Genomic DNA, 10,812 nt, shown 5'->3' with positions numbered 1-10,812 from the left:
GATCTCGGCAATTTCCTATGTGAGAAAGTTTCTTTACAATATCAATTAACACTAAAGAATTTTTCTCACACGTGGACCAGACCACTTAGTGCAAGCTCTTTTCTTGTATCCATGAATGCATTACAGTCCCACATGATACTTCGTTACTTATTAGATAAAATGAATTAATGCTTTTACTTTTTTCTGGCAGTGTGACTCTTATGCATTCATGGATGTTAAACGTGAAATTAAATTCTTCACTTTTTACTGTTAGTTCCATGTGCAAAGTTGTATTGTTGTATGTAGTATTGTTTAGTAAACGTGTACGTGGTTTCTTTATCGACTACATCGTTCATATATACAGTCGAATCCCTTCAAAGCGACATCGCAAGGGACTGTCGTTATAGCGAAATGTCGCAATAATACGAAGAACTTTTGCATCTGTAGTACAGAAGGTACCGTTGAGAATGTCGTTATAGATTTAGCAATGTCGTTATAGAGAGATTCGACTGTACTATTGGCGCAATAAAGAATGACGAGTATTAGTTTTGGTATGCCGTTATAGAGGAAGGTCGCGACAGCGAAATGTCGCAATAAAACGAAGAATTTTAGTATAAAACTGAAGGGTCTGTTGAGAATGTTGCCATAGCGAGATTTGTCGCTATAAAAAGTGTCGTTATAGAAGGATTCGACTGTACATTCTTTTTCTCTTTCCTCTTTTGTTTTTTTTAATAACCTTCACGATTTTATTCCGAGTTTTATAGGGGGCCATCCACATACCACGTGGACAGATTTTGAACGATTTTGGCCCCCTTCTACATCTCACAAATACAAATACTATCAAATATCCCAATACATGTTCTATCCTTGGGTTCATTTAACTAATGTGGACATCAATTAAGGAGACGTAATAATTACAAACCATAGCGGCCCTCTAACATTTCGAGTATTGTAATGCTGCGCATCAAGTCCTTTAAAGTTCGCTTCCAACTCTTCCTCTCCATTCGAGTGGGTTCGCTTGTTAGAGAACCACAACTTCAACCGAGGAAGCTGGAAATATTCGCTCAGTGATAAATCTGGCGAATACGCAGAGTGGAGAACCAGTTCCTAACGCAATTTTTTCATTTTATCGCTAGCAGTATAAGCAGGAGCGTGGTCTTGGTGAAAGAGCACTTTTTTCTTCGCCATATGTGGCCATATCGTTTTGATTTTTGGCATTCCGTACGACTCTTATCAAACAAAAAAAAACTTTGCAGATTGGACTCAGAAGTCTAGTGGTGGATCAATTGCCACAAATCACCGCAAAAAAATACTATAGCGCATCAATCTCCATCGAAGGTTCTTCTTAATGCACTGTTAAGAAGCGCGGCATGTCTATGGTTCTAATTTGCTCGCGTAATTTTTTTTCACGGTCATTTAGCACGATTTGACGACTTTTTTCTGGAAATTTTCAGGACATTTTCAAAACACAGACATTCCAGTTATACTTCTGGAGTTTATGTAGATTATTTACCAGGACTTAAACCTTGGAAATAATCACACCAAAAACACCATTTTTGTGATGTTCACGAATATTCACAAGAAATAAGTATAACGTTTGTATTTACTTGTATTCCATTTATTTGTAAAATACATCAATCGCCTAGCGTCGTTCGTACTCGAATGCCGGTCAACGATGCTCGTTGTGTACGCGGTAGTTTTTACACTGAGAAAAATCTCATATCTAACACCCTCACACTAAGATAATTCAACACGCCGCTAACGTCTCATCAACAATGAGCATCTGAAATAACAAAGAATTTGACAAGGTTACTTTTTAAAAATTCGTCCCTCTGCATCTCCTAGTCTCCAGAATCCTCGCGTAAATCCACTCACAACTAATCCCTTGTTGCTGACTACCGACCTGTTCAAGGGCGAAGATTGATAAATTGGATCACCTGGTGCCTCAGCGCTGTCATCGGTGCTCAAACTTAATCTGCTCATATCATGTGTGATATCACTTTAAATTTTAAATTTTAGTGCAACGTAAGAACTCGCGAATAAATATTAAACGGGACACAAACACTTATGGTTCTTACAATGTAAAAAATTTTACCTTTTTTACCGATCGGTTTCGGGTAAGCTGTTACCCATCTACGGGGCGATGTCCAACTAATTAGTAGGAGAGAGTTACAATTTCAGTTTGGTGAGGTGGAAGAGAGGCGATAGTATGGGAGCATCATCCTCGTTCATAAGCGGCTGTTCCGATGTCATGATATGCATCGACTCCCATGCATTAAGTTGCGACGATTTTTCCCAATCGACATTGTGTTGGAGGGAGATAGCATGACTTGCCACACTTGACTCGTTGGCTCGTTTGTTGGCCACAGCTTTCTTATGCTCTTTTAAACGAACTTTGAACTTGCGCCGTGTTTGGCCAATGTACACAGCTGCACAATCCTGGCATTCAATTTTGTAGATTCCAGACTTCTCATTAGACAGAATTTTATCTTTCGCGTTACACAAAAGATCACGTAGTCTGTTTTCACTTTTGTGAGTTACGTGGTAGCCGTGCCTTTTAAGGGCGTTTTTGATCCGGTTTGTAACTTTTGCGTAGAATGGCATGCTGATCCTCTCTAAATTTTCTTTTTCTGGTTGCAGAGTGGTGACTTCGCGTTTGTGTTGTTTCCGTTCGTGTGTGCGGATAATTTTTTCCACAAAATCTTCGTCATATCCGTTTAACTTGGCCGCTTTTTTAATTTTTTCTTTCTCTATCGTGTACTCATCTTTCTCCATCGGTACACTAACAAGGCGATGGGCCATGGAGTGAAAAGCCGCTTGTTTTTGGGCTCCACAATGGTTAGAGTCCGAAGTGATGTACCGGTCCGTGGATGTTGGTTTCCGGTAGATGCCAAATTTTAGCGAGTTGTCATGTGTGATATCCTCTATAGTAACGAAAGACTGACTATCGTTATCGTCCACATTACGTGCTTGGCTAGCTTGCAATTCATGCACTACCGCGGTGTTGTTAGTCGATCGTTTTACTGGAGCCGAACTGGTAACCTTCATCTGTGTTCGAGGGACAACTACCACTGCTGCTTCTTCGTTGATCTGGGGTTCACGTGTATCTTTTTTCATTTGGTTAAGATGCCGTTTGATCAATCTGCCAGAGTTCAACTGGACACGATAGTTACGCTCTCCCAAAACCTCACGAATAACAGCAGTCACCCAAGAAGCTATGTTTGGGTTACTATAATCACGTACTACCACCCTATCACCTGCCTGAAATACTTCATTTCTTATACCGCCGTAGTATTTTTTCTGTGATTGCTGTTTGTCTAATATATTTTTTGGGCCGTTTTTTCTTCGCTGGATACGTTGTCTGTTGCAGTATACCTTGGATTCGTCGATTCTAATGAGCTTTTTATGTCCTTTCCAAGCATTAGGAGCGCTGGCGACATACCAGTTGAACAGTGCACTGCTTTTCTATAACCCATTACAAAATTGGTAATGATACTGCAAACACTTTTATTTTGCTCGTCCAAGTTTTTCAAAAGGGATGATTTAAATGTTTTCACCATATTTTCTGCCGCGCCGTTCGTAGCAGGATGGCCTGGGCTGGTCAAACTATGACGAATACCGTTGGCAGACAAAAATCTCCGTACCTCCGTTGCAATAAACTGTGTTCCATTGTCACTCACCAACTCATCAAATATTCCAAACCGAGCTATACATTCAGACAGCTTGTCTAGAACAAATTGTGCGTTGCATGTTTTGGTAGGGAATACTTCAACCCATTTCGACAAAGCATCCATAATTATCAGGTAAAAGAAGCCCTTCACTGGCCCTGCGAAATCAACGTGGATTCTGCTCCAAACTTTATTGGGTGGTTTCCAAGGAATAAGTTCAGCTTTAGGCGGTTATGTGCTATGATATAAACAGCTTGAACAGTTTTTCACAAAACTCTCGATTTCAAGATCAAGGCCCGGCCACCAAAAATTACTTCTTGCAATGCTTTTACTTTTTACAACACCCAGGTGAGAGCGATGTAATTTCGCCAAAATCTCCTGTCTCAACGTCGTAGGTACTACTACTCTGTGTCCACGCATAATGATGTTACGCTCTACCGATAATTCATTGATATATTTAGCATACGGATCACTTCGTGTTAGCTGGACTTTCTTACCAGTTAAAAACTTCAATACTTTCGTGAGATGTGGGTCCTCCTCCGTTTCTTGCGCTAACTTGCTCAACGATATAAAACCGCATTCACTCGTGTTAATGAAATTGAGGTACGAATCCTCTTCTTTCCAAATTTTCCATGATTCCACTGGAAAACGAGAAGGATAATCTGCAACCGTTTCATTCTCCTCGCAAATTCTATCGAATGCTTTGCCTTCCAACCCGTCGATAAATTTATTGACAAGATTGTGCTGCAAGTTTTGTCCAAACTTACAATTTGCTGCTAGATTCTTGATGCGGACGATCCAGTCATTTACACTTTCATGGCCATGCTCGTGTTTCTGAGCACGAGAAAACGCTCTCCTTTCTTTGTATACAACAATGGGCGGAGTAAAATGAGTAGAAAGAAGTTTGCATAATTCTCCATATGTTTTTTCTTTCGGTTGATCCGGTGTACATAAATCTCTCAGTAGTTTGTACGTCTTGGAACTAAGGTGATTAATCAAAACAGCTCTCTTCATAGCTTCTGCCACTCCATTAGATTCAAAAAACTGCTCTAGTTGCTCCTTGTACAGCTCCCATTCTTCACTTTCAACATCGAAGCTACGAAAGTTAGCCACTGCTTCCGCCATTTTGTATAAATGCTTTTTCAGACTGATTCGAGTAAAAAAATCACAGGAAGGTTGTGTGCAAAGCCACGACCGCAAGGTTGAAGTAGAATACTTTTACAAGTAAGATAACCCGGCTGCTTGCGTGTCAGTCATTTTTCCTAGTAAATACATGTTGACCGCTCATTGGCAGTATTGAAAATTCTGTGCAAACGAAGTTGAAGTACTACTCAATTTCAGTTTGCACATATAAATACGACCTCACTGAACAGGAAAAGTACAAACTCTTTGCGGCGCAAACAAGTTTCAACAGTCAGAGTATATGTACATGTGAATTCAAATTATGATAATTAACTTTTGGTTAAAGCTCAGCACAAGAAAATATTAAATCTTCAATTCATTTGTTTGGTTGTCCTAAAAATGGTTCGATTTCTCCTACCTCTAGTAGAAGGCCCTTCTCCAGCGTCCCAACCAGAGGTTGGACACGTGTTACCTCTGGCTGCTTTTAAATTGACCTCCGCACTGGTACTTGTTTTCTTCGATGCACTTCCTCAATGCTGGTCCTTCGCGCGTTTCCGAGCATCACGCTTGTATTTGGCGTTCATATATTTAGACATAGCACTGAATACACTTCCGATGGATTTCTCAATAAATGCAATAAATGCACTCGTAATCTCTTACCCGAGAATAATAAAACACTTCAAAGAAATGTTGCACTACTGTCCATAATTCAAAAATTGGCTAATATGCCGTACACACCAAATTTTCATTGCTGGAAACCAGCAAAATTTTGCTGATTTTTGGTGTGCTGTGTTTCCAGCAAACTGTTCAGCAAAATGAAATTTGCTGATTATTCAGTAATGCTCAGTTGCATAAAAATGACAGATCGTTTGCTGCATGTTCAGTAAAACAAAATACAAGTTGCTGATTGTCAGCTATGACAATTTGCTGTACATTCAGCAAAGCATAAATCAATTTACTGGTTAACCAGTTAGTTCAAGGGAACCATGTTTCCCTCAGGCACCAGCTTCCATCCGCCCATCGGATCATAGCCAAATTACTGTTGAACTCGAGATGTATTATTATCATTTCAACTTTTAAGTTCATCTAGCCCAACAGTGACTTAGCTATGGTCCCATATCCGCTATCAGGAGCTTAGAGATGATCCCGTACCAGCTGCAAAGCGATTTGGCGCGTTTTACTAATGTCAGCTTGACGTAAAATATTTTGACATATCAATTCTTTCGCTGGATTCCAGCAAACATTCATTTACTGTTTTCTGTTCAGCAAATAGATTTGCTGTATTTTTGCGAATCACTGAATCGATTTCTGGTTTTTCAGTAAATTTATCAATGAAATACTGGTTTACAGCAAAAATAAAATTACTGAACGAAATTCAGTAAACTGTAGAACTGAATTACAGTAAACTTTTGAAAAAAATGCTGTGATTCAGTAAACAAGTGATTTGCTGATACACTTTCAGCAATGTACTTTGCTGAACCATAAAGAGAATTTTTGGTGAGGCATCAAATCGAGAAAAACGCCTTTGAAAGTTTTTTATCGGTACAACATATTTTGACTGCTCATGACAACTTTTTTATTGAGTATGTCACCCTTCATATATGCTGGACCCTTGCCGTTGAGTTGAAACAGAGAAATCTGTAGAAAAATTCCATCCGCCACGTATTTTTAACACAGTAGCCGTTTTTTTTTTTTTTCAATTATAAACGAAAGGTCAGTTGACAAAACGGTGTGCAATTCGGCTAATATCCATACGATGTGAATTATATCGTACTCGTTGGTGATGCAAATGGTTTTAAATTCAATAAAACAACACGGAAGCACAAGTGAGGATGAAAAGGACGACGAGACAATTGTTACGTGCGGCAATATAATAATATAACGAAAATATTATTATTCATGGTAATCTCACAATCCACTTTCCCATTTTTCCTCATCAAATCCAAAATGAAATCTGAATCTTATCTTTATTAATAATACTCCTACTCAAAGAGCTAAATATCATTTTTTGACGTTGACTAACGTCTATATCGAAGTTAGGCCCCTGAATTTGAAAATCTAGTAATTCAACCAGAGACAAGTGGTCAGGTTTTGAGCGCTTATTTAGCAGTCATCTATAATCAGGTTTTCGAGGTTTTGGCATCAATCGATCAGAAATTCTTTTACGGTTAAATTTATGTAACAAAAACAAACTATTGTTTGAGATACACTACTGAAAAATTGGTAATTAATATCGCTTGTCTAAATCATACCGCGCAGCCAATCACTACCTCTCTTCCCAAGCACAGTCGACACTAACGGATACAATCGATCTGACTTTGTTGTTATTGTTGTTGTCACTTTCTGTTCCCGATGTTTATGCTGCTGCTAGCGGAAAAAACCTTGCAAATATGCATCTTTTTGTTGGTGTTAATTTTACGACAGCGGCCGGCGCCCCATCATTCTGATTCCAAAACCGCACCAGTGACATGCGGACGCTAGGTGATAGCAGCTGAAAGGAGGAAATACAAAAGAGTACCGCTCATCTTGTGCCGGTTTCACCCGTAATGCTGGTGGCTTTAGTAGTAAATGGCTACTGCAAAACACTTAAATGGCTGGAACTCTGGACGGACTAACCAGGAAACTATAATCGGCAACTGGCACCTTTTGGTGCCTCGAAATTTTGGTACAGAAGCGGCTAATTGAATTTTCTGTTTTACCAAATGCTGCTGCTAGTGGGAAAAACCTTGCAAAAATGCATGTTTGAGTTGGTGTTAATATTACGACAGCGGCCGGCGAAGCTTTCAAGAAACATTTGTCTCTACCATTCCATCATCTATGTAGTCCCTCCTTCTTTCTAATTATCTGACGAAGCCTTGGTATAAAACGTATCGTTCGAACATTTCACCCCATCAGTTTCATTAATAAACCGTACCAGATACATACGGACGCTCGGTGTTAGCAGCAAAAAGGAGGAAAAACAAAATAGTACCGGTCATCTCGTGCCGGTTTCACCCGTTATGCTGGTGGCTGTTAGTAATAAATGGCTACTGCAAAATACTAAAATGGCTGGAATTCTGGACGGACTAACCAGTAAACGAGAATAATCGGCAACTGGTACCTTTTGGTGCCTCGAAATTTTGTTACAGAAATTTTGTAAAAGAAGCGTTGCAATTCCCTCTACAATTCCCTCTTCAATGGAATATAAGAATACGGTAGTCAACGTCATGCGGTCGTGTCTTGAATACCACCCTCCTACTTTTTAAATGTAAAGGTTTATGACAGAAGGAAACAGTCACACGTTTTGATCATTGGGTTTCGCAGTACAACAAATAAATTCTTGTAGCATCAAATATTCTTCGTGAAAAAGTCAAATTTGATGCAATGGTCTTACGATCGCTCACCAGTCGCCAGTAACCACCAAGCTACAACACACTTTCGAAAGTTAGAAGAAACACAGTTCAGTAATAATACACTGGTTCGTGAACATGCCATAGGTTCAAATTGGATATTGGATATTAGCCAAATTCTCAATTATTCTGGATATTAGCCAAAATTGTTTCACGTTTGCTGCCTTCCCAAATGCATTTTTTGACAATCGGCTTCCGTAGGGACCTTGTTTAGGGTGTGTACCATCACGAGAAACTGTTTTCTCGATTTTGGTAAAAATGGCATATTAGCCAGTTTTTGAATTATGGGCAGGACTAGTAAAAAGACAATTTCCACGTGTTGTAACGTGCTGGAGCACGAAATCTATGTCTGTGATAGAGAACCTGTTTTGAATTGGATGAATTTTTAGTGAATAAACGTTAACCGTTTGTTATTCAAAGTTGGTCATGCTGATCGCAGCCTTTGCGCTGCCCCTACAGTGGGGGGATTACTAAATAAAGTAAAAATTGGACAACTACAACAGAATTTGATTGCATCCCGCACAGAATGTCTGCTTGTGTTGATGCCAGAAAATTATTAACCTTCAATTATTTTTTTATTTGCCTTGAAAAAAGCATTTTGCTGTTCAAAATCGGTTGCTAATTACAACCTTTGAGCTGCCCTAACATTGGGGGAATTAAGATACACGGACAACATGCACTGTGGAAGCTCTTACACATTCAGTAAATTAGACGGGTGCGACAAATTTAAATTGCTAGGATGCAACACAGAATACTTGCTGGCGTTGACAAAAATTAATAACTTTCAATGACTTGTTTATTTGCCTTCTAAAAGGCATTTTGATGTTCAAAATTGGATTTCCTGATGGCAATCTTCATGCTGCCCCAACACGGGGGGAATAATGGCTGCCTGGCGACACACGCTGAGAAAACCCGCGCTGCTCCTGGACGTGGTGACCAACCACAGGGCTAGTGCTGCTGCTAAGGAAGGACGACTGCTGTTGTCGCTGTCTAGAACTATTATGAGCGGCTCCGGCTAAAACAGGCTCTTATATAGGGATGAAAATTGGAATGAATTATTTTTCGTAGGTGGTGGAATGATATAACTTGAAAAATATGTGTGACTTCATTCCAGCTCAGAGCGATCATTTGATAAGCTCCACCTCTTTTTTCAGTCTCTAAAGTTTTTCCTCAGTTTCGTAGCACGGATGCACAAAAATGATTTCTTGTCGAGCCGGACCGATAGCACTCTCATTGAAGCAACAAAATAACATGTTTTGTGTCGTGTTGTACAGCTTCGTTGAAGAAAATGTTCCCGTCCCCGTGTCGCATGTAAGCAGATTATTGCGTTCAGTAGACAGTAGATAGTGTATCCAGCGAATAAACACCGATGGTGCTCTCACACACGCAACGGTTTTGGACCCGTATCTTATTTCGGTTTGTAACATCAAGCGATTTCGTTTGCTCGCTGTTGCGTGTTGCATCATGTTGCAACTTGGCAGCTGGGAGACGACGAAATTCTGTTTATGCTGATTAATTGAATCGATTTCATATTAGTTCTAACTAACTGCTTTTGTGAATGCGTTCTAACAGGGAAATTTATTATTCAATGTCGGTTATGCTGATCGCAACCTTTGCGCTGCCCCTATAGTGGGGAGTTTACTAAATAAAGTAAAAATTAGACAACTACAACAGAATTTGATTGCATCCCCGCAGAATGTCTGCGTGTGTTGATGCCAGAAAATTATTAACCTTCAATTATTTTTTTATTTGCCTTGAAAAAAGCATGTTGCGGTTCAAAATCGGTTGCCAATTACAACCTTTGAGCTGCCCTAACATTGGTGGAATTAAGATACACGGACAACATGCACTGTGGAGGCTATTTCACATTCAGTAAATTAGACGGGTGCGACAAATTTGAATTGCTAGGATGCAACACAGAATGCTTGCTTGCGTTGACAAAAATTATTAACTTTCAATGACTTGTTTATTTGCCTTAAAAAAGGCATTTTGATTTCCGAAATTGGATTTCCAGATGGCAATCTTCATGCTGCCCCAACACGGGGGGAATAATGGCTGTCTGGCGACACACGCTGAGAAAACCCGCGCTGCTCCTGAGACGTGGTGACCAACCACAGGGCTAGTGCTGCTGCTAAGGAAGGACGACTGCTGTTGTCGCTGTCTAGAACTATTATGAGCGGCTCCGGCTGAAACAGGCTCTTATATAGGCCAAATAGCATGTTTTCAATTGCAAGGTATATAATCCTGTCGACCGTGCTTGGGAAGCAAGCATATAACGACCAATCAGAGGTCGAATTTTTCGTTTTGACAAGCCTTGACTATTTTCAATAGTACAATAGTGTGAATAATAAAATTACAATTATCTTATTTTGGGAAGAATCTTAGAAGATTTTCCAATTTATTGCTGCAAGAACGAAGGAAATCCATCGAATACTAACCGATTTATTAGCATTTGAAATTGGACATATTTTTCACTTTTTTCGGTTTTAGATTTTCATTTCACATCCCTATGTAGCCGAACTTCCTGAGAGAAGTATTCTACTTCAAAAACTATGTTTTATTTTACTTAACTGGACTCCTCGACTAAACTTCGCTTTGAGCCTCGTCGCCAATGTGATGTTTACGAATATTCACAAGAAATAAGTATAACGTTT

This window comes from Wyeomyia smithii, chromosome 3 (genome assembly GCF_029784165.1).
Source record: "Wyeomyia smithii strain HCP4-BCI-WySm-NY-G18 chromosome 3, ASM2978416v1, whole genome shotgun sequence".
Lineage (NCBI taxonomy): Eukaryota > Metazoa > Arthropoda > Insecta > Diptera > Culicidae > Wyeomyia > Wyeomyia smithii.
This window is presented reverse-complemented; position numbering follows the sequence as displayed.